This window comes from Tachyglossus aculeatus, chromosome 11 (assembly GCF_015852505.1).
Source record: "Tachyglossus aculeatus isolate mTacAcu1 chromosome 11, mTacAcu1.pri, whole genome shotgun sequence".
Classification (NCBI taxonomy): Eukaryota; Metazoa; Chordata; class Mammalia; order Monotremata; family Tachyglossidae; genus Tachyglossus; species Tachyglossus aculeatus.
In genome coordinates this window covers 60,171,875-60,173,130 of record NC_052076.1, presented here as the reverse complement: position 1 = coordinate 60,173,130, position 1,256 = coordinate 60,171,875, and positions in this window count along the sequence as shown.

Genomic DNA, 1,256 nt, shown 5'->3' with positions numbered 1-1,256 from the left:
AAGAATAATAATGATATTTGTTAAGCGCTTACTATATGCCAAGCACTGAGGTAGATACAAGGTAATCAGGTTGTCCCACATGGGGCCCACAATCTTAATCCCCATTCTGCAGATGAGGTAACTGAGACACAGAGAAGTTAAATGACTTGCCCAACGTCACCCAGCTGATAAGTGGCTAGAGTGGGATTAGAACCCATGACCCCTCACTCCCAAGCCCGTACTCTTTCCACTAAGCCACGCTGCTTAGACTATCATATTTGATTTTGAGCAGAAAAGGGTGAGAAAGAGCCTTCAAAATAGTTAAACTATCCAGAGAGAATGGTTTATAAGGAAAGGTTATAAGCATTTTACTAACTAAAGGCATAATAACTACCAACAAACACCAAGCACCATTGAAGAAAAGGAATTATTTAACATGAGACCATAGGAGGTAAGACATGAGATGCACCGAGGAGCTTTAGATTTTTTTTTTATATTTGTTAAGCAACTACTATGTGTCAAGCTCTGTATTGAGCGCTAGGGTAGATACAAGTTTATCTGTTGGACCCAGTCCCTGTCCCACATGAGGCTCAGAGTCTAAATTGGAGGGAGAAGGATGTAATCCCCATTTTACAGATGAAGTAACTGAGGCACAGAGAAGTTAAGTGACTTGCCCAGGGTCATGCAGCAAGCAACTGGCAGAGCCAGGAATAGAACCCAAGTCTTCTAACTCTTTCCACTGGGCCACACTACTTCTCTTTGATTTCTCAGGAACTGATCACAAGTTAACTAGGCTTCCTTTCTCTGACTCACGCTCAACAAGATTCACAGGAAGGTAAGTTCCTTTAATAAAGAAGAAACTCTCCAATTTTTACAGTAACCAATGGCATGTTTGTTCTCCCTACAGAGTCAAATAATGCGAGTTTTACAGTTTCTCCCATGCAAACCTATCCTATCAGTTCATTTTAGCCCACGCTAACCAGAACTTGCATCCTTAAGCCAGAAATGGCAGGCGGGCGTGAGGGCTATTACTTTTAAAAATCCCTAAAATAAATCCTATCTTTTTCTGTGCCCTCTCTTGAAATGTACCCCAGTTTCCATTTGCTTCTCTACTCATAACTTCCCATGGAATCTCTTCTGAGCAGTTCACCATGACAACCAAGGCCCCAGAGGATGGAGAAAGAGAACTTCCTGTCAACCAGATCTGTCACCATTATTCTCAGATAGTTTTGTTCAACGCCCACATATGCATGACACCCTGTTGGGTGCTGAATAAA